Source organism: Musca vetustissima, unplaced genomic scaffold (assembly GCF_032173495.1).
Source record: "Musca vetustissima isolate MV318-11 ecotype Yass unplaced genomic scaffold, APGP_CSIRO_Mvet_v1 utg8618, whole genome shotgun sequence".
Classification (NCBI taxonomy): Eukaryota; Metazoa; Arthropoda; class Insecta; order Diptera; family Muscidae; genus Musca; species Musca vetustissima.
In genome coordinates this window covers 178,512-202,896 of record NW_026877478.1, presented here as the reverse complement: position 1 = coordinate 202,896, position 24,385 = coordinate 178,512, and the positions used below count along the sequence as shown (strand labels likewise).

Here is a 24,385-nt window from a genome sequence, read left to right as displayed (position 1 = left end):
TCATTGTACAAACTTGTGTGGCAATCGGACAAACATTGGGTCTTTATTGCACAATTTACATTAAATCGGAAGAAAATATATATGGGAGATATATATATATATATATAAATTTGGACCGATTTTCAGGAAACATAAAACACATCATTCAAGACCTAATTAATTACGCTATGCCAAATTCGTGCAAATTAAAAGATATATATAGGGACTATGGTTCGCCATTTACATTACATCGGACACAAATATATATAGGAGCTATATCTAAATCTTGACCGATTTTCAGGAAACTTAACACACATCATTCTACTCCTAATTCAATACTCTGTACCAAATTTATAAAAATTGTCTCACCATTGTTGTGCGTTTTAAGCCTCCTTATATTTGGTCCATATTTTGGCATAGTACGATTTTGTGTACTTTGAAAGTAGTAACAAATACCGTATACATGGCCTTTAATTCGGTATTTCATGTAGGGTAAAGAACTTCTCTGAAAATTGTTGGTATAGTATCACTTTATGGTATATGTCCCATTCTCTCAAAATATGTTTTGCAACATTTTCACGGATTTTTCTCAAAACGTTCGTTGATAAAAGCATTCCCACTTCAATTACAGACAACTGAAAAACATTTTAAGTCAAATCGGTGCAGCCGTTCTCAATTGATGACTTTCTATACATTTTTACATCATTTTTATAAATAGATTTAAATTCATTTTACTTCAATTTGATTAGTTGTTATTTTTTCGCTTGACTCCCACGCGCTTTTCACGAGAACAGGTTATGTATGAGTCAGTGTCGGAATACTTAACGTCGACACACTCCTCATGCACCATAGAACATGTAAATACAATTTGGTCCAAATCGGTGCAGTAGTTTTTGAGTTTAGCGACCCATAGTGAAGGGCCTTTCAACCTGACGTAACATAATGTTATTTGTTTTTTGATAAATGATGCGTGTATTTTGGTCACCCCTGCAAGATAGATCATGTACTTTTAAGTGTGAGGCGTTGAAAGGCAATTATTTGTATTATTTAAATACCTCTATTTATCGATTATATTTTCAATAGAACATCATTAATTTTATAGAAGTATTATTTTCTTACATTGATGGTACAAAACATAAACTATTTATTAATCACATTGTAATACAAGGGATATATTTTAAATGTAAATAACTAAAGTCTTCGATAAGATCGGCCGGGCCAAACTTATCCTATATCCTCCACCACAATATGCACATTCAAAATACCTAAAATTGTGACATTTATACTTTGAGTTCTTTAGAAAGCCGTACCCAAAATAAGTGACCGGCACTTAAATTTATATCAGTTATTCTGATGGAGGTACTCGAATATGGAAGATCTGTACAAAAAACTTTATTATCATTTGCCAGCCCATTGAAAATCGTCGATATGAATAAAGAGGGCCCTTTATTAAACCAAAGATCCCAATCTAATTTATTTATTTATCTATATACAAGGCATTTTAGAAGTAGGTTAGAATATAATTATACTTTCTTCTATTAATAAAATGTCGCATTAGTACGAGCAACTGTTTTACCCAAATTAAATGTAAGAAAAAAACCAGTGAGCGGGACAGTATAGTCGGACGGGGCCGACCATATAATACCCTACACAACTTCCACGAAAATCTAACTTCGCGTTATTTGCACCCTCTTGACACCCGACTAAAGGTCAACAAACATTAGCAATATTCAGTAGACGAGGGCTGTACTATATTTCCGCCCTCTAGTACATACGACCATATAATTGGTATCAATTTAAAGGTCAACCACTCCTCTTAAACACACTATAAACTTCTCGGGCCTTGGTCCTTCAGGGGCAAATATATACGCCATAGAATACAAATTTTGTCATTTTTCACACAAAAGTCAGGGTTCATTTGACCCGCTAAATATTGACGAACTTTATCAAAACAGGCATGCTTGACACACATGACGGACACACATGTCTAGATCGACTCAGCTAGTCGAGATATGACGATCTGTATACTTAAAGGTGGGTCTAGGACCAATATTTCGCGGCGTTACAAACTTTTGGAGCTGCACAAAGCTATAATACCCTGACAACATAGTTGTGTAGTGTATAATTAATATATTATATGGAATTTTAAATTGAATTTTTGATATACACATTTTTTATTCCCTTTTTTAGAACAAACACCAAAACAATTACTCCATTAGCTCTAAGTGATAGCAGTTCCGTAGATTTAATTAAAGTTATGTGGTTTAGTATAGCATGTACTTTTAATGCATTTTTTTGCAAACCCTGTCACAGTTATATTCACCTAAGTGCAAACGTCACTTCAGTTAACAAACATCAACACAGAAGATTGCAAGATGGATGGATGCATGGAGCTTTGAATGAGTTTCTCACATTTCCAATGGCGACATTTCAGTGATGCAGTTGTTTCATTTCTTTCAATGTATTCTAATTAGCTATGCATATGCCAATCATAGCCAGAGGTAATAGACTGTACGCTGCTCTTGAGTAAAATGTCACTCTTCCAATTTCCCTGATAACGAACAATAATGGAAGCGTCAATACAAATTTGCACAGAGTAGCAATATTGTATTCATCGCATTCAATACCTCCATCCTTCAATGGCCAGAATACAATAAATTATTATATTACATTTGTGTACCAAACACTGTGCAATAATAGTTTGGGGAATGGAAAATTGCTATGGGGACGAATGCGCTTTGAGAGTTTATGAATAATTTCACCAAAGGTCAAGGCCATCCTTTTTTGCTGGTAACTCTAAAGTTGACGACGAAAAAGCCATAAATCTTTTACACTGTTGCAAGACGGACGATATTAAAATGCTATCGGGTCAAAATTTCTAAAGAAATCCTTTGATAACGATATATCTAGTGGTCAATGTGGCTTCCTGACACTTCTTTCGGGATAATATGGGTAATTATGGAAAGCATTGAAATAGTGCTATTAGTTGATGGAGATATCCGGATTAATCTTGGAATACAGTGGGCGTGCCATTAACCCTACGGTCAATAACTGGGTACATTTGAATCTTTGTGATTAGAAATGTTGTACAATTTTCAAAAATGACGATATTTGGATTAAATTTTGATGAATCATTCTTGAGGTATTTTCATCCATAATTGATGAAAATGGTAAACATTTTCCTTATGGGAAATTTCAAAAATCTTTTAAATTCTTTGAAGCTGAGGTTTGCAAGCTTATAACTCGCGAAATATGAACATATTGCATATAATTTAAATTCATTTATATAAAATGAAGTGTTCTTGCCAAAATCTTAAAATATTGGTTATGAATAATAAGTTACGAGGAAGTTGTGATGGTGGTAATGTAAAACAAGTGAAAAAACGTCAAGTTCGGCCGGGCCGAACTTTGGATACCCTCCACCATAGAAATACTGAAAAGTTTTTGAAATGAAAATATAGGTAACATACATTAACTACAATTTTACCAATCGATTGTTGTAAACCAAATAGAAATTTTAGCAATTTCAATGGGGGGTTTCCCTAAAATCTCAAAACCCCAAAATGTTGACATATATTATAACCGCATAATAAGGTGAAACATGTGTATAAAACCCTGAAAATTATCCAATTTAGAGGACACATTTATATGATGCATACTAAAGCGGGACCAATATTGAAAACATTGTGTAGGAATTAGCGAATACTTGGTGTTTTTATTATATAAGAGGTTATGCTCAAGTTCCAAGCAAATAATTTAGTTTTGAATCCCAATACCGTGCATCACGTTAAATATTAAATACGTTGGATTTTTTATATAGGACCAGGGCCTAAATGCGGGTCGATATATTCATTCTCAAACCTCATGTTCTAGTTTTTATGTCGATATCCTCCGATAGAATAATGATTACAACATATGGCTAAATCGACTAAATCGTTTTGGAATTCCATAGCATGCAGTGTATGAATTGAAAATTTCGTCTACAGAATATCCCCCATTCTGTGGTGGAATACAGCTATATGGGGATAACCCCAACACACGGAACAAATTAGCTAACTATTTTAATATAAAAATATAAAAAAGGGGGTTATATGGGGACTACCCCTAAAATGTGGCGAATATTAATAATTTTTGGTAGGGACATTAGTTACCATATACGACTACAAAATACCGAAATACAGCAAATTCGGTTGAAAAACGCGCTCAAGAGCCCCAAAATACCGATAATTGGGGACTATCAGTAAAAAACGCGCTTAAGATCCCCACAATACCGAAAATTAGGGGGTACCCTTATATGGGGGCTATACGAAAAAATGAACCTATATTTATAATTTTTGGTGGGGAGATTTGATACCCAATAAGAACTCAAAGTACCAAATTTCAGCGAATTCGGTTGAAGAACGAGATCAAGAACCTCAAAATATCGAAAATTGGGGAGGACCCTTATATGGGAGCTATGCCTAAACGTGGACCGATATATCCCATCTTCAAACTTGACCTGCCTGCAGACAAAAGACGACTCTATGCAAAATTTTGGCGATCTATCTCAATTCGTTTAGACGCTAGAGTGATTACAACAGACGGACAAACGGCTGTGGTTTCTTTGACATTGGATTCCAAAGACGAAAATTTGGTGCGTAAATTATACAAAACCTATTTTTTGATTTTAAATTTAAGAAGGTCCACTCAAATGCCGTTGCACCCCGCGTGATTTTAATTTTTTTACGTGCCGAATCTAATGAGCCAAGCCATGTTCAATTCCGCCCAATAAAACGGCGGATATAGGTACCTTGAATGTAGTTTTTTCATACATTCATGTTTGTATTAACATATTCACGAATCTGTGTGAAAATAGGTCAAAAATACATCGATACGCGAATAATATGCCTATTTTATCCAAAATTGATTGTGGTGGCACATCCGCGGTTCTTAACAAAATAACAAAAAATAGATGTACTTTTGTGTATTTTCATTAAAGATTACTGAAACCCGATGCGCATAAAAATCTTATGCACGTTGCGTCATTTTTAACCATTTTTACGGTTTTTGCATAGTACAGTGCATCGAGCGGCACACTTTGGCCGCTAAATGAAACATCGCAAAATTCATAATTATTGGAAGAGATTGATTTTGTTTATACGAAAGCGGCATGCGCAACAACGGATTTCCACGAATACGCGAATTGCATGATTTTTAATATTGATAATTTTTATGTATTGAAGGTGCAATATATTTAGGCATTTTAAAGGTCCTCCTTGTCCGACATTTGTCTTTTTTAGATTTAGTCATTGTCCAAAAATTTTATTCAGATTTTATTGAAAAAGTTCACATGGCACTTGTTTTAACTTGATCGATAAACAATTCAAATAAAATGTCAAAAAATTGTTGCAATAAAATAAGTGTCACTCATTGTTGGCAATTCTTATCACGTGTTAAGTTATAAATATATTCACATAGTCGTTGTCATCAATGTCTTCTTCTTGTTCGTTGTCTTTCATTACAGAATATCCAACATCCATACCCCCTTCCATTGAAGATGCCATCGTAAACGAAGGATCCATCGACATTGAAAATATCGACGTGACCGAGGCAGAACGTAATGAACTGTACGCCGCAATAAATGCAGCAACACTAGCAACACCAAATCTAATTACCCCACAAACTGATGGACCACCATCTGATCATCATCGACCCTTCAATATCCCACAGCTCTATTGCAGAATGTCACTGGAAAGGGATCGATCACAACAACATCATCATCTACAATACCCGCTGGAGATGGACAGATGCTTTGTCCATTACGAGTCGACGGTTATCTGTGTTGGCCACATACCCCAGCTGGCACAGTGTTAAGCCAGTATTGTCCGGACTTTGTTGAGGGATTCAGTTGTAAATATCTTGCCCATAAAACGTAAGTATTCTTTTCGACATGTAGGAAAAGAAATACATGCATCGTGACAACAAAGTAAACAATGGAGGTTGGTCTTTCGTGGTTGTTTTTTCGCCGGCATCGTTTTTGCTGAAAGCTGTTTGATAGCGCTGTGGTTGATCACACACCATATTCGAGTGGCTTACCTTTTGGCTTGTGACTGCTTTTAAAAGATTACCACCTAGCGAGTTGGTGGGTAGAAACTGCTACGACGTTATATCACTGTTACTTAAACGAGTCCATTGGGCATAAACCAAAATGTTGTTGATTTTTTGTTTCGTTTTGCTTAGATGAATCTTTAAGGCATTTGTTTGTATTCAGGCAACGTTTTCCAAACATTCCTTATAATTGAATCTACATTTTTATTTTCTGAATATAAGATTATGTACAGCATTAAGACGTTTTATGCTATTGCGTAATGTTACGCAGATTTGCAAATGAAAAGTTAATTTGGAATGTGTGAAAATGTATTTTTTTTTTGTTTGAAAATAATAAGAAGGTTTGATGAGATTAAATATTTAAAACCCAACAAATTTAGCCAAGACTCAGTTTTTTAAAAGGAGACGGCTTCTTGTTTTATGAGTCCAATAATGCAAAACACAACTCCATAAAGAGATATGAGAACCCAATAAAGTATAATATAGCCAATTTGGCTGAAAAAGTTTTCCAGCTCCCCAAAATACGGACATTCGGGAGACTTCTCTAAGAATTGGATCAATACTGTTAAGTAAAATCGTCGCAGAGTTTTGAAATATAGTCCAATAATTGCTCAAAAAATGTCGATTTACACATGTCCGTCTGCCTGGTCGTCTGTTGAAATCACGATAGAGATCGCAATATTTAAGATAGAGCTCTGAAATTTTACACAGACACTGATAGTACTCTTAGGATGTTTGGTATTACAAATGGCATATATCGGTCGACGATTTTGTGTAGACCCCATATAACGGTATCCCCATTTGGGGATTTTTGACACGTTTTCTAACCGAATTGAGTGTAATTTGGCATTTTATGCTATCATTGAATAACACATATCCGTATCAAAAATTATTAATATTGACCCAATTTTGAGGGTATTCACCATGTAATGGTACCACCAATATTCGTTAATTTGGGGATTTTGGACCATTTTTTAGTCAAATTGGCTGTAATTTTGAATAACGATACCCCAACATATCAGTAATACAAATTATTAACACTAGAAAGACTGGAATTTTGTATATACCTATATTGCCTAAAATCGGTCAAAATGACCTCATTCTGAAAGAATTTTTATTGTGTAAAGAAATCTGTTTTAACTTATTTTTACATTATTTACAATCATACAAAACGTTGTTATTATTTGTTTTCGGTGGGAGGGCTCTCGAGTTTCCCTTTTTGAAAAATAAGAGTGCGGACAAAATGTTCGAAAAAGAGTAAGTGTTTACTCTAAGAGTGAAATCGACTGGAAATATAAAATTTATTTTTCCTGATTTGTGTGTTCGTTTGTGTTTCTAGAGTAGCAAACGGTTTTCGATGTTGTTGTACTGATCTGGTCATATAACAAATTTACTTTATACAATAAAAAAAGTAGTTTGATTATTTAATATTTCACAAGTGGTCAAAATGACCGATTTTAGGCCATATAGGTATAGCACATGTGAATACGGGGAATGAAAGAGGAGGGGAGCAGCTACGATGATTAATAAACGTAGTTCTATGTGGTACAAAAAGTCGCCAAATTTGAAAAAGCTGTGTCATAATATACACAATTGTTTTTGTACTTGAAATTGAAAAACGGTCAAAATGACCGCCTTCAGCAATCTAGTGTTAAGTTGGTAATTTAGGAATTTTGGACACTTTTTTACTAAGATTCTGTGCATCTATATCTATATGGATCCGAGCCTGGATAATATTTCGCTATATTTTCACTCTCTTGGTTTGAATAGAGGTCATCAGCTCCTCTGCGGCATCTTTTCCGAATCATGTTTTTCCGGAGTACACAAAAAGTTTTGGTTTATTTGACCTGCTAAATATTCACCCTTCATTTTTATGACATCCATTCCAATTAGCTTTCCCCATAATTGTAGTGTCCAGAGAGCGCAATATTTCCGCCCTCTAGTGTGGTAATGGTAATACTAAACAATATCATAAAGTTTAAGTATAAAACTCGCATCCTTGAACATGTAATGTTTCATACAAAAATCTCGGTATATTTGGCCCGCTAAATATTGTTTGATCTTCATGAAATAGTCATGCATGTTCATTGGCCATATTCCGTGTTCGGGTCATAATTGTGGCTCCTAGAGCGATCATAAAAACAGAAACAATAAAAACATAAAACAATAAAAACATAAAACAATATCGTGTTTACAAATTAATGTAGAAAAACTCAACTCACCTAGTCGAGATATGACAATCGGTATACTTAAAGGTGGGTCTAGGACCAATATTTCGCGGCGTTACAAACTCTTGGGCCACACAATGCTATAATACCCTGACAAAATAGTTGTGTCGGGTATAAAAATAGTAATACTTATTGTAAAGACGGAATTCAAAATATACATATTCGCTTAAAACACCGTAAAGGTACTACTAGCTATCCTGTACCGGCATTTGCTAGAAGAATGTGAAATTATATAAAGAAATTAGATTATATAAAAAAGTTAGTTTAGTTACTCCTTTTCAGTCTATATATATATATATTGACACATTCGCGGCATTCTCTAACGAAATATATCTTCAAAAATTATAAAAATTCTCAAGGTTTATATGTACCAAAAATATTTAAAATAAAAACATTAAGACCTGGATCATGGTATCATCATCCAGACAGTCAACATGTATGGTCAATTTACACAAATTGTATAGATTTTGAAGATCTGAAAGAAAGATAAGCAATTTTCTTACGATACCATTTTAAATTGACTTTCTTTTTTTAAGCACCCACACTCCCAAAACCATGTTCATTTTTCATAATATATTTTCGTGAAAATCAGTTTTGCACATTTATCAATGGGCTGTACGTCAAGGGCTATATTGTATCCTGTGTGGCATTATTCTATCACTTATTATATTTTTGTGTTTCAAGTGAGTAAACAAAATTGAAAATTTAATAAGAGTTTTACACAAATCTGTCAATGTCAATATAATTTTGCGAACTAGAAATTAATTTTGCAAAGTAATGAACAATCTTGTAGGTAGTCGTTGTTGTCATTTTATGTTTCAGATCTTTGCGTTGCACACGAATACGCATTCATGTTCATTTGTTTGCATCGTTGACATTCACATGTATCACCTGGATTATGTGGTATAAACTGATTGTTGAAGATCCTCAGATAATGCGAGACAATCCGGTAAATGAGAAACTTGTTGTGTCTGTGTGAGGTCGATGTGTTTTTATTTTTAATTAAAAACTTTAAAGTGTTTTTGATTCGAAGCACGCTTATAAAGTCTTGTGTTCGTTTGTTTATGCACACAAAAAGTAAAGGAGAAATTGTGTTTTCCTTTTATATTTCTGAATCATGGCAAACAATTTCCAGTACTGGTGCATAATATTACAGTTGGTCATCCACTATTTCATGCTGGTCAATTACTTTTGGATGTTCTGTGAGGGATTACATCTCCATTTGGCCTTAGTTGTGGTAAGTCCAAAGTACAACAATTTTTATATCTCAAATGTAATGTTAAGTGTACATGTGATTTGTGTGTGCATTTGTAATGTGTGTATAGAATTTAAACAGAGGAAAAGCCATCTGTTGGAAATTGTTTACGTATCAATTGTCCCATCTTTATACTTTTATGTCTTTGCTTGTATTGTTATTAGGGTAGTCAATTGAAGGTATAAGTATGAAAACAAACTTAAAACCAGGTAAAGGTCTAAGAGTTGAGCCGAATATAAATCAAATCAATTCATACAATCAGTTGGTCCCTCCTTGAAATGAAGATGGATGTATGATATAAATTTGCTTTTGACTATAATACGTTGCTGTGTGAAATTGTAGGCTCAAGAAAAAACTGCATGCTTCCCTTTCCTCTAAATTAACGATGAATTCTTCAGTAGCCATTATGATTTCCACCAAAGGTTTTTTTTTTGTCAAGGATACCATTGTTATGCGTTGGTTTAAAATCTTCTCCCGGCTATCACCGTTGATATTTGTGGCAGCATATGGAGTGGCGATATATTTCCATCCCGAAGATAATAAACAGTATGTAATTAATATCAATAGAGGCGTAACGAAAATCTCATATCCTGTGTGATTTCAATTTGTTTTCTCATTAAAATAGTCGGTGCCGGTGTGCACCTCCATGGTTTCCAGTTTCTGTGAATTAATGTTGTCATTGTAACTGACATCTACTTTATTGTTTCAGACTATGATAATTTCCTGTAATCATGAAAAACCAATAACTACATCCATAAGCTTTTCATTTACAGTTTTTCTCATCAACATCCTGCGCGTTATTGTACGAAAATTACATCCACAATCAGCCCAACCGGCACCCTTGGCCATACCCAAGGCTGTAAGGGCAACTATTATTTTGGTAATGTATTCACCATATAAACATATATTCGTACTTATGCACATACGCCTGTAATCGATTTATGGTCATTGGGCTATAAAATTAATTTCCCCCATGTGTTTTGTGTGTCATGTGTTTTGAATCGTTTGATGCCCAGCATCGTCTCACCACCGCCACCACCAGCAGTACCGGTCAAGTGGCTACAAAAACTTCTAGTCGCGAATTAGGTGTTTAAGGGGTCGAAATTAAGAAAAATTAAATTATAAATTTCAAAACAATGTAACCCTCCACTAATAAGTGTACAACCCAAGTTATGTTTAAGAAGAATAAATTAAGACCTGGACCTATTACAATCTTAAGTTTGTTAAAGTTCCCTGACTCTAAATGAGAGTATAAACTATTTATAATTTATGTTAAAGTATTCCTGCATTAATTTTTCAACATTTGTGTCTACTTATTGTGATTATTGAAAATGTATACTCTATATGGGAAATTACAAAATTCTTTTAAAATTCCATTAAAAAATTTTTTAATTTTTTTTTTTTTTTTTGCGAGCACATTTATGATTTTTGGTACATAGGATAAGGAAAATATGCTGATTCGAAATCTGTTCGCGTTCACAAATTCGGATGCTGCGCACAAAAGTTATAGCGGTTTTAAATCTTGTATTTCAAATATAAATTAAATGAATTCCTATTTGTTATAATTCGCGAATTTCTTCACAAATGGATAAACACATTTGTTTTCTTTGCATACTTGTCAAATCACATTGAAATACGGTGTAATGGTCGCGAAAAACAAATAGAAGCATGAATATATATGAAAATAAATTATTTTTTTAATTAAGACAAAATTTTTATACGAATTTTCGATTTTTTTAGTGTGGTTAAGGAAATACGGTTTTGTCTTAATCTTCTAAAATATACGACGTTTTCTTCTGCAAATTCTTTTAGATGATTGTTAAATATCGTTGGATTCATCAAATAAGAGTTTCGACGTTAAAAATTACTAAATATATTGCAATTACAATACATACAAATTATCAATATTGAAAAGCATGCAATTCGCGTATTCGTGGAAATCAGTTGTTGCGCATGCGGTTTTCGTATAAACCGAATCTTCCAATAATTATGAATTTTTCGATGTTTTGCTATGCAAAAACCGTACAAATTGCTAAAAATGACACAACGTGCATACGATTTTTATGCGCATCAGATTTCAGTAATCGCCAATGAAAATAGACAAAAGTACATCTAGTTTAAAAGAATTGATTAAGAACCGCGGATATACCACCACAATCAATTTTGGATTAAATAGGCATATTATTCGCGTATCGATGTATTTTTTATCTATTATCACACAGATTCGCGAATATGATAATACAACCATTAACCCTACGGTCAATAACCAAAAAAGTATACGTAGATTAATAACCGTGGTACATTTGTACCCATCCAAAGATAGCTCTGTAATTCATTAAAAAATGTGACTATCGTCCGCTTTTTTGTTTTAAATTAGTCTATACGGATCTGATCTAGATGTAGGAACTCAAAATTATATATACATTAAAATAATATATATTTAAATCCATGCTTAAATGATAGTTATAGTTATTTTTTAGTTATTAGTTATTTTTTTATTGGGATCTTATTTAGGTGTTCCTCAACCCCTCTGCAAATTTTTGTGGCCCTAGACAACATGGGGCCATCAGGGCGACTCGTGGAAGTCAGAAACTACCTTGGTTTTCCTTTGGTATACAGGGACTAAAACAAATAAAATTTTTTCGTCTTTGGAATCCAATTTTCGTCTTTGGAATCCAATTGCAAAGAAGCTACGGTGAGCACATTCATGAGATATACACCAAACGAAGCAAAATCGCGCGTCCTGATTATAAGAAAAATTCAAAAAACACCGAAAATTCGGCTTCAAAATGTCAGCATCCGTTTTGGGTGGATGCAGTGATTATAAATATAAGTGAAAATATAAATGCTCGTTTTATTTATGTATGGATAATAAAGTAATTATAACTAATGAAACGTTTTTATTTATAATAATGGAAATTGTTTTAAATTCGAAAAGGGTAAGTTTGGATATTTTTAAAATCAGTTGCAGAATATTTAAATCCTGTCTTACAATTTGTTCGTTTATCTTTGTGCAAAAAAAAAATGACATAGGTTTTGAGATATGGTGTGATGGCTTTTTACTCGTGACCAAAAAATGCATGAAGAAATATTTTTTATCTCTGTTTGCAGCAATTGCAGGTTATTTGGTTGCATACCCTCTGACAATTTTAAATTCAATTTAGAAGGAGAGTAACCGATTTGGTTCAAAAATTAAACTTCGTAATATTTCTTTCATACGTAAATCAATTTCGATTATGGAGATTTACTCCTTCAGACACCTCCCCCACAAAGAATACAAGTAGGGGAGACTGGGGCACCTTCGCCACTTTTTTTTAGAGCTCTATATCTCAGTACTTATTCAACATATATAACAACTTTATGGCTGATTATTGTCCTCTGACACTTAATTATAAAAAATAGTACCAAAAAGACATAAAAAAAATAGTATTAGTTAAAAAATGTTACAGTTTTGTAAAATAAGTCAAATTCGCCGAATGTGCCCCAAACCGGGGTAGCTTCGCCATTTGATGGGGCACATTCGGCACAATAGTCATAGCCGGGTAATTGTCCTCGCTATCAGTCTGGTTGAAATTCTGATCCTCTAAAGGCTCTATTTGGTTTTAATACGTCACACAATGTTTGAATTATAGGACTTGATTTTCTAGCGGCGGACGTTGAACGCTTGATTTTATATATGTAATTTAAAGGATTAGTTTTAAGGACAAACTCAAAAACATATTAAGGAAATAATGTTGCACATTCTGTATATGGCCGAATGTGCCCCACTTTAAAATGCCGAATGTACACCGAATGTACTTTTTATAGTTTTTTTCATTTCTTTCGATCAGTTTTGTAAAAACATTATATTTTTAAATATTTCTATAATAATATACATCGTAGTTAACTACTTTTTAATAATACGAAATGGAATTGAAATATTACAGAAAAATACAAAAACCCATGTATCTTAATAAGCTTATTAGCTAGAAATTTCAAACTTTGTGTCAGTTATTTATTTCGATACTCGATACCTATATATCGTAACTAGTGATGTACGGTGAGAGCTTCATATCGAAAACGCGATTGCCGAAGGTGCCCCAGTCTCCCCTAATACCCATAGGAAACGAATAGAGTATCTGATTTGATCAGTCATTTGCTATCTGTCATATTTTAGCCAAATCTACATTAAATCCGAGGTACATAAAATTACACACACAACAATATTTATGTTATGGGCTCCCCAGTTAAAAAATTAGTTATTTGTCTATATAAATATCGTTGCTTTAATCATTTATCCAAAGGAGTACATGAACGTTATAAGATGTGTAACAATTACACGTGTAATATTTTAGAATGCCATTGACACTTTTCAAAAATAATAACATTTTGCCTTCGTGTCTCTGAATATAATTAATGTATTAATGAAAGCGAAAATATGAATTATGCTGAATGAATGCATAATGTGAAATGAAAGTATCGTATGTAGTATACAATAATCTGTAAATTCTCATATGTGGGAATTTGAGCTTTCTACACAACATGCAAATATTCACTTTTTGCAATTCTTTGTATACCTTCATAAAATAACATTACCATCATTACAATTGAGTTGAAATTTATTATTGCTCCTCCGTCCTTTTTTTAGAAAAATGAAACGACGTCCCTTTTCAAGTGTTTTGGGAATACAACAAGCATCATTCATATGTAAATGATGTTCCATTCTCGTTTCACTGTTTTGTTCCTTTTTATTTCTGGTGGGGTTTTCTATGCAATGTAGATGTGAATTTCCATTCAAATGACTATGTAATTAACATAGGAGCGATATCATACCATAGGTACTCACATATGTTTTTACATTATTGGCTTAACGATCATGAGATGAGAAAAAGGAATATTGTAACCGTCCGTCCGTCTGTTGATGTTAAATTGTAAACAAAGTACAGGTCGCATTTATTATCCGATGTAGATGAAATTTGGTACAGCTCATTTATTTGGCTCAAGGACGAACCCCATTGAAATTGGAAAAATCGGTTCAGATTTAGATATAGCACCAATATATATATATATATATATATATATATTTTCGTCCGATTTAAGGTAAATGGTGCACCAAAGTCCCTATATATCTTTCGATTTGCACGAAATTTTAAGTTTCGTGAAAATCGGTTCAGGGTAAATGGTGCACCAAAGTCCATATAAATCTTCCGAATTGCAAGAAATTTGGCACAGCGGTCCAGATTTAGATATAGCTCCAATATATATTTTCGTCTGATTTAATATAAATAGTGCACCAAAAACCCTATATATCTTTCAATTTGCACGAAATTTGGCATGGCTTACTGAACTGAGTCTAGAATGGTGTGTTATAAGTTTCGTGAAAATCGGTTCAGATTCAGATATAGCTCCCATATATATTTTTTTCCGATTTAACCAAATTAAACCTAGAAAAACCATAGATATAGCTAATTGTGCTCGATTTCATAAAATTGGTACACCAAAGAACGCAAGTCCGTTCGATTAACATGAAAATTTTCAAAGATTTCAGAATTGTATGAGTATATGTTGTTTAATTTAGTTCACATATTATTTAGTTCAAATTTAATTTCGTCATTTCTTCAGGATATTGTACATAAGAGCATCTCTTGTATTTACCCAAAGTGGTGAAGGGTATCATATAGTCGGCTCAGTCCGACTTTACTACTTTCCTTATTGGTTTTATTTTTCTATTTATAGTTTAATAATTTTTCTTAAAAGTAGTAAAATATCCACCATAGTATGGAGTTTGTATTAATTTGGTTGTCCCGTATGTAACTAATCGAAATACTCATAAATAATAACACTGTGCGACAAATTTCAATAGTTTTGATAATTACCGGGGAATTCCAACAGATTATGAAAGAGAGGCTAAAAAAGAGGCTATTGGTGTTTTGAAAGTTTTGGTCGGGGGTAACCTAACAGAAGGGGGGCTATAAATCACAGAATAGACTAAAAGTCAAAAATCAGCCTAAACGTCAAACATTTTTCAAAACAAATATTCATTTTAGGGTTAAAATCGTACTTATTACTACTTTTTACCCATTTTCCCCCAAGGTGTCGTTTTAGAAAAATGGTATATGACCGACCATATGATACTCTACACAACCATATGATACCCTACACAACTACTACGAAAAGCCTGGGCAATATTTCGTGATATTTGCACCCTTTTTACCGATGCATATTTTCCAAACTATTTTTTCTTGAAGTGAATTTTTACGCCATACAATAAAAAATTGGTCACTTTAGGTTTTGGTTGATTTGACACTCGGAAAATTGACCGATCATCATCTAAACAACCGCTCTAAGTATTTGGTCAGATCCCCTTCACCTTGTAAAATATGTGATGTTCTGTATATAATAATTGCCTCTAGAGCGACTAGAAAATCTCGCAAAATTAAAGTTTTCGGTTCATTGTACGCCCTGAATGAAATCTCAACTTCACCGAAATTTATAAGCGTCGTCCTTGACCATAATCGGAACTTCATGTACAATTTCAAAGCGATCAGCGCGAGATTTCCGTCCTCTAATGGAGTAATAGTAATAATATGCACATAGTCACCTTTAATTAATTACGTATAACTCCCGCATCGGAGTACATACAGCCATATAGATGGTATCAATTTGAAGGTCAACAACTCATCTTGGATATACTATCAACTTCTCGTGTATATGTCCTTCAGGAGCAAGTATGTACGCCCCAGAATAAAAAATTTGTAATTTCTCACACAAAAGTCAGGGTCCATTTGACCCGCTAAATATTGACCGATCTTTATCAAAACAGGCATACTTATTCTTAGGCCCGATCCCCTTCTTCATATAAAATTTCACGGTGTTCGGACCATAACTGCAGCCTCTGGAGCGACCAGAAAACCCGACAAAAATTTAGTATTTGGTCCATTTCATCCCCTAAATATTAACCGATCTTTATCAAAAACAATAGGGGTCTTCATTGGCCAGAACCCATCCTACATGCAAAATTTCGTGAAGATTGGTCCATAACTGTATCGCGTTTACAAATTATAATGGACAGACGGACAGACGGACGGACGGACACACATGTCTAGATCGACTCAGCTAGTCGAGATATGACGATCGGTATACTAAAGGTGGGTCTACAAACTTTTGAGGCTGCACAAAGCTATAATACCCTAACAACATAGTTGTGTAGATTAATTAAATGAAGTCAGCAAAAATTTGTTTTTATTATAGACAAGCTCAGCTGGAAAGAGAACAACTAACAAAAAATCAGCCATATTAGAAAAAATGGCCAAGCCATGGCAAACCTCCGTCCTATGTTAATTATTCGTATTTAACATGCCAACTACCGATAACCCTCAGGTTGGAAAACAGGGGTAAGAACTTCAATATACCGAAAATTTAACGGGAAATAATTATGGCATCTTTTTAAAACGTTTAGTTATAGTGCATCATTTCTGGGATGATGTTTTTTATTCACAGGAATCCGTTATGCCCAATTATACCCAACTATATGCGAAAATTGGGGCGATACCTGTATTTATTGCTATATCAAAACTTGGACCTAAATAGAAAATTATTCCCAAACCATTATATGGGTGCTACCCGGAAACTTGGACCTGTATTGATAATTCAGTGTAAAGAGATTTTGTACTCACTGATCATCTAAAATATAAAATTACAGCCAATTTGTTGAAACACGTGACCAAACCCCCCAAAATAGAAGAGTGGACCAATATTGACAATTTTTAGTTTGATTCATGCTACCAAATAAAACAACCAATTACAGCTGATTAATTTGAAAAACGTGCACAAATCTCCAAAGGATCGTATAATGTGGAGTGCCATTGTATGGAGGCTTTTCGGAAGCTTGGGCAAATTTTGTTAGGAACATTTTCTACTCAATGATCATTCAAAATAAAAAATTACATCCAATTACAGAAAATTGAGAGGTTACCCGGATACTTGGCCCAATATTGATAATTTTAAGTAGACAAATTGTCTGCTCAATAAGTACACCCTGAGTTAAATTAAAAGCAATTTTGTTGAAACCCGTGACCAAGATCTTCAAAATACGGAATGTTTAGGGCTACCATTATATGAACGGTAACCCGAAACATGTGCCAATGTTGATAATATTTGGTACGGACGCTTTCTGCTCAATTGCAATCAATTGTGCTGAAAAAAATCGTCAACATTTCTCATATTGCGAGGTACCGTTATATGGGGCTGCCCTAAATAGTGAACTAATATTGAACATTTTCAATACAAAATATCCTAGGAGTAGCAACAATGTATGTGCAAATTTCAGAGCACTATTTCAAATCGTGGAGGGTAGAAAAAGCTAACTTAATAGTGGGCTATCGTTATGTGAATTATACATCAACAATATTTCTATGGAAGACAACGTTTGCCGGGCCCGCTAGTTATAGATAATTTTATACTGTAAATTTCTTAAAATAGGTTCAGATTTACATAGCTCACATATATACTTTAGTCCCATTTTATGCAAATGGTGCACCATAGATCCTGTTTTATTTGCACGATGGATGCCACGGTTGCTCAAATACGTCCATTTAAATATAGATCTCGTTCATATTTTACTCGATTACATTAAATTTTTCATAAATTTCAGATTGGTATCAAATATCTATGTACTTCACACAGTCAACTTCGTCCGATTCCATTTCAATTGTCCTCCAAAGATGCTATGTCTATTCTGTCTAAAAACTTGTGTGTATAACATTTAAGCTCTCCATCTCAATTACCTCGAAAGGTGGCTCCGATTACAACTGACGGCAGGTAGATCATCGCACAAATCGCCTAAGAATATTGTACGGATGGTGGATGTTATAGAAATTGAAACAATCATTCATGTAACAACATCACATCCTTTTATTATCTTATTGTTTATAGCACTTATGAAAGCCAAATCAGCTCAAATTATCAGAACAATTTCATTGACCTTTCCTAATACATTTTCTAGATGACGTGGCAAATAAAAAACACACTTTTCATTGATAAATTAGAAGGGAATAGACACGTAGAGAGCGATGGGTAGTCACGAATAGTTTGAATGGCACTTGCCAGAAATTGGATACGCTTCTGGCATTGATGTTGGTTACGAATTTGAGAAATGTGTACGAAGCGGTTCAATTTATTCTTCACAAAATGTAATAGATAATCAATCGAACGTGCAACCAAGTGTATTCGATATTGGTTTAAAATATAAATGTTTTCTATACGGATGTTTGTCATATCAAAATGCAATCTTACATTATTTATCAATTATTTTGTAGGTAAGAATATAAGGCGAAAAATGAAATAACAATAAAATTTGAATATTAATAAATACCAATTGCCGATAAAATCCTTTATTGTCAAAAGGAAAATATGCTCGTATTGAATAGAAGAACAATCAATAGAAAGACAAAAATAAATGTGTGTTCTTTTTACATAAGACAATCATGTGTTTTTAATTAAAGCCAATGTTATTTCGGCAATTGTATTTTTGATATGAAGCTCTCGCTGTACATCACTATACATATGTATCGAATATCAAAATAAATAGCTGTCGCAAAATTTGAAATCTCTAGGTAATAAACTTATTTAGATGCACACACTGTGGTACAGGGTATCATGTCTTTGTGCATATGTTTATAACAGGCAAAGGGAATCGAGATAGACCCATGGTTCCTTTTGCGAATATGCATAGCATCACTTTCTGAGTCGATTTACGCATGTCCGTCCATGTATTTTTGCGAACAAAGTACAGGTCGCATTTATGATCTGATTTGGATGAAATTTGACACTTATTATACCCTATTGAAATTGTAGAAAATCGGTTCAGATTTAGATATAGCTTATATATATAGTTTTGTCCGATTTTATGTAAATGATGCACCAAACTGCCAATATTTGTCCGATTGGGACAAAATTTTGCACAGCGCACTGAATCAGGTCCATTCATATGTATGCGAAGTCTTGTTGGAATCGGTTCAGATTTAGATATAGCTCCCCTATTTTATGTAAATGGTGCACCGAAGGTCCTATGTTTGTTCGATTTGCACGAAATTTGGCAGAGAGTATTAAATTGAATATAGAGTAATAACAGAAAATAAATGGTGTATGCAACGGTTGTTCAATTAGTTCCATTTGTTTATATACCACACCCATATATAATTTCAATAGATTTCATACAAATGGTACACCAAAGAATCTAAGTCTGCCCGTTTGGCATGCTCGATTCCATCTCAATGGTCCTCCAAAGATTCTATGTCTGTTCTATCTACAGGATATTGTAAATATTAACATCTCTTAAATGTACCCAAAGTGGTGAAAGGTATCATATAGTCGGCCTTGTCCGACTTTTGAGCTTTCCTTGCTGGTTTACTTATGTAACTTTGTATGAAATCTATGTTCAGTGTAAATATAATGGGGTGAAAAGCTTATAACAAATCGAGATCTCATATATATAGGACTTGAGTAGGAGCGGACCGCTAGACTCTATGGCTAAGTAAATTAAATGGGATACTCCATTAGCTTCCTATAATATTATCAGGGATTGGATCCACTCTAAATTGTCTCAATTGCCAATGCTTTCATACCCAAAAAGAAGAGTAACATTATTTATAATTTATATCCCCAATCATATTATTTAACTATTGATATTTAATACGGGATTGTGTAAAAAAATATATATTATAATTTTCAACATATTAAAGCTGTCATTAATATTAATCGTTATAATTAACTTTATTTCATGTAATAAATTACATCTCTTTCCGATGGGCTTTATAATGTACATGGAACCAAGAACATACATTCATAAACGAATATAGAGATACGCGTATGTACATACATTTGCACATTTCCTATTTCAAATATGTCTTTACAATCAGAGAAGTTGGATAAATACACATAGGTGGCTCATTCTTGTCGTTTTCATTAAATTATAAAGGGCACAAGCACCAACACGAACCCTGAGTAAGTCGTACACCATAATTTGCAACAATCAACTGTTGGCTTGACTTTAATTATAGGAAGTAGTAAGTTCGCCTGCTCTCTATTTTCCCCTTATGTGCATAGTACATGCAACGGGCAATCGGTAAGTGATAATTAAAATATTTAGTTACAATTATTGTTAAGCGAATAATTTTATCTTACGGATGGGGAATTGAACTATGAATTATATGAATGTTTAATCTATACTAAAAAAAGAGTAAAGTGATTGACTGACTGACCGATTTAACGATTCATCAACGCCCAGACGAAACGGCTGAAGCTAGAATCTTGAAATTTTGGGTGAGGGTCACTCTTGGTCCAAATGTGACAGATAAGGCTGGGTTTTTGGAAATTCGTACTATAACGGTACGAAAAGTACTAAAAGGTACTAAATGTGATACCATTTGTATTTGGCAAACCGGTGGAGCTAGAACTCTGAAATGTGGTTTGGTGGTCGTTGATGGAGTGTAGGATAGATGTACCAAAGGGTTTTTGGAAATTCCAACTATAACTATCCAAAAAGTACGAAAATGTACTAAATTTGGTCCAATTCTGTAGCATGTGAACGGATAGCGTTAAAAACTTGAAGTTTGGAGTGTGAATTAAGGTTGAGATGTAGGGTCCATTTAGGGAGATGGTTTTGAATGCGCTTACTCATGTGTACGAAAGTACTATAGGTACTATATTTGGTACAAATTCAATCTATACTAATAAAAGAGTAAAGTGATTGACCGACTGACTGATTTAACAATTCATCAACGCCCAGACGAAACGGCTGAAGCTAGAATCTTGAAATTTTGGGTGAGTGTCACTCTTGGTCCAAATGTGACAGATAAGGTTGGGTTTTCGAAACTTCGTAGTAGAACCGTACGAAAAGTACTAAAAACTACTAAATATGGTATCATTTGTATTTGGCGAACCAGTAGAGCTAGAAATCTGAAATTTGGATTGAGGGTCACTGATGGAGTGTAGAATAGATGTAGCAAAGGACTTTTTGGAAATTCGAACTATAAGTATCGGAAAAGTACTAAATTTGGTACAATTTCGTAGCATGTGAATGGATTGAGCTAAACACTTGAAATATGGAATGCAAATTAAGGATGAGAATTAGGATCGATATGAGGAGAGTTTGGAAAGCGTGTACTCATGTGTACGAAAAGTACTATATGGTACTATATTTGGTACAAATTTGATTTGGAGGTACAAATCGAGCTGGAATCCCGGAATATGAAATTAAAATTACCGTCGGAGTGTAGGATTGGGACATGAACGTAGTTTTGGAAATTTGTTACTTATGTGTACGAAAAGTACTAAATCGTACTATAATCGGTACAGTTTGGATTTGGGTGATCCTATAGAGCGGGAACAATGAAATTTGGAGTCAGGATCACTGTAGGGGTGTAGGGGATTGGAGTCAGGATTCAGTTTACGAAAATATTAGTTATGGGTAATAAATGGTACTAAATTTGGTACAATTTGAATTTTAGGTGAACCAATAGAGCTAGAATCGTGAAATTTGGAGCCAGGATCACAGTTTAGGTGTAAGATTGAGATATGTAGGAAGTTTTAGAAATTTGTACTAATGTGTACTAAATTTGGTACAATTTGAATTGTGAGTGAACCAATAGAGTTGGAATCCTGAAACTTGGATTTAGGATTACTGTGGGGGTGTAGGGTTGGGGTATGTAGGAAGTTTCAGAAATGTGTACTAAGTGTACTAAATTTGGTACAATTTAAATTGTGGGTGAACCTATAGAGTTGGAATCCTGAAATTTTGATTTAGGATCACTGTGGAGGTGTAGGATTGGGATATGTAGGAGGGTTTGAAAATTGGTACGACTATGTACTAAATTTAGTACGATTTGGTTTTTGGGTGAACCGAAAGAGTTGGAATCTTAAAATGTTGATTTATGAACACTGTGGAGGTGTAGGATTGGGGTATGTAGATAGATTTGGAAATTGGTACTACTATGTACTAAATTTAGTACAATTTGAATTTTGGGTGAACCGATAGAGTTGGAATCCTAAAACTTGAATTTACTATCATTGTGGGAGTGTAGGATTTGGGTATGTAGGAAGTTTTGGAAATTGGTACTACTGTGTACTAAATTTGGTACAATTTTAATTGTGAGTGAAACGATATAGTTGGAATCCTGAAACTTGGATTTAGGATCACTATGGGGGTGTAGGTTTGTGTTAAGAAGGAGGTTTTAGAAATTCGTACTACTGTGTACTAAATTTGGTACAATTTAAATTGTGGGTGAACCGATAGAGTTGGAATCCTGAAACTTGGATTTAGGATGAGTGTGGGGGGTATGATTGGGGTATGTAGAATGCTTTGGAAATTGGTACCACTGTGTACTAAATTTGGTACAATTCGAATTGTGAGTGAACTGAACTGGAGTTTGAATCCTGAAACATGGATTTAGGATCACTGTGGGGGTGTATGATTAGGGTATGTAGAAAGTTTTGGAAATTTGTAATAATGTGTACCAAATATGGTACAATTTGAATTGTGGGTGAACCGGTAGAGTTTGAATCCTTAAACTTAGATTTAGGATCACTGTGGGTGTTGGTTTGGGTTAAGTAGGAAATTTTGGAAATTCGTACTACTGTGTACTAAATTTGGTACAATTTGGATTGTGGATCAACCGATAAAGTTGGAAGTTCCTGAAACTTCGATTTAGGATCACTGTGGGGATGTAGGATTGGGGTATGTAGGAAGTTTTGGAAATTGGTACCACTGTGTACTAAATTTGGTACAATTTGAATTGTGAGTGAACTGATAGAGTTTGAATCCTGCAAAATGGATTTAAGATCACTGTGGGAGTGTTGGTTTGGGTTAAGTTGGAAGTTTTTGAAATTAGTACTACTGTGTACTAAATTTGGTACAATTTGTATTGTGGGTGAACCGATGGAGTTTGAATCCTGAAACATGGATTTAGGATCACTGTGGGGGTGTATGATTGGGGTATGTAGGAAGTTTTGGAAATTTGTAATAATGTGTACCAAATTTGGTACAATTTGAATTGTGGGTGAACCGGTAGAGTTTGAATCCTTAAACTTAGATTTAGGATCACTGTGGGTGTTGGTTTGGGTTAAGTAGGAAATTTTGGAAATTCGTACTACTGTGTACTAAATTTGGTACAATTTGGATTGTGGATCAACCGATAAAGTTGGAATCCTGAAACTTCGATTTAGGATCATATGCTAGTAATTTTATAATCAAATAAAATGTGTCGTTTACATTTATTTTAATTCTTGCAAATATAAATAAATATAAGATCTAAGGATGACAATATGCACAAAACTTAATTTATACCTTAACTCTGGCAACATATACAAAAAAGGTCACGTTGTAATTGTAACTGTATTTTACTGTATATTTAAATTAAATGAACAGAAGCACACCAACAAAATTAATGTATTAAATAATTTATTTAACAGGCGTACAAAGAGGAATGATGCAGAAAAAAATATACCAAGTAAAAATGTAAGCGAGGAAGATCGTCTGAGGTCCTACATCACTTTGATGACATTCGAGATTTCACATGATGTTTAATAAAATAAAATCGAGCCAGGACAATTGGGATTATTATTATTTTCCTTGCCAACAAAATAAAAACACAAACTGAATAAATTTATTATACATCCGTCATATTATTATTTAAAATTTGACTTTTTAGGATGTGGAATACAGAATAAAGTTATACCTATTGGTACTTTGGTTTACCACATAAATCACTACAGACACTTCGATAGTAATATTGGTCAATTTACAAACTCTACCCCCTTATTGTTGATTATTCATCAGATATTGTTGAATTTTTATTGT

The 24,385-nt window shown here is 33.8% G+C and overlaps 1 pseudogene; it reads left to right on the top strand.

The window, feature by feature from the left end:
- Positions 1-5,482: 5,482 nt before the first annotated feature.
- LOC133322068 (calcitonin gene-related peptide type 1 receptor-like) lies at positions 5,483-10,643 on the top strand (annotated as a pseudogene).
- The last annotated feature ends 13,742 nt before the right edge of the window (positions 10,644-24,385 follow it).